Source organism: Oryzias melastigma, linkage group LG3 (assembly GCF_002922805.2).
Source record: "Oryzias melastigma strain HK-1 linkage group LG3, ASM292280v2, whole genome shotgun sequence".
Classification (NCBI taxonomy): domain Eukaryota; kingdom Metazoa; phylum Chordata; class Actinopteri; order Beloniformes; family Adrianichthyidae; genus Oryzias; species Oryzias melastigma.
This window is the reverse complement of record NC_050514.1, coordinates 3,688,873-3,689,221: the sequence shown is the minus strand read 5'-3', so window position 1 is coordinate 3,689,221 and position 349 is coordinate 3,688,873. Positions and strand designations below refer to the sequence as shown.

Genomic DNA, 349 nt, shown 5'->3' with positions numbered 1-349 from the left:
AATTCAGGTCAGGTTTTTTCCTCTGGATGGAAAAAAATGAACTATTTCTTCTGATGGCGAGCTACCAGTCTGGGACCTTTCAAGAAGGACACCTGAATTAAAGCCTTGAAAGGAACCTTCGAGAAGAACGCATGAACTGAACTTGAAAATAAAAACCTGCAGCCAGGTTTGAAAGGCTTTGGACACCCAACTCCAGGACAGAAACATTGATGTTTTGATTTTTTTTTTTTGTTTGTTTGTCAACACAATCAATTGATTATTTTACTTGCTTGTTGTGTTTTTATTCACACACTCTGGGCTCCTTGAGACGAACATCTCTCTTCTGTAGTCAGAGCGCCTAGTTCCAAAA

General features: G+C 39.3%; 1 long non-coding RNA gene across 1 annotated transcript in view; it reads left to right on the top strand.

Annotated features, from left to right (window-relative positions):
* LOC118600077 overlaps positions 1-113 on the top strand; it is a 1,278-nt gene extending 1,165 nt beyond the window's left edge. Inside the window, exon 2 of the long non-coding RNA XR_004949650.1 lies at positions 8-113. This is a non-coding gene — a long non-coding RNA (uncharacterized LOC118600077). The remainder of the gene's footprint in view (positions 1-7) is intronic.
* The last annotated feature ends 236 nt before the right edge of the window (positions 114-349 follow it).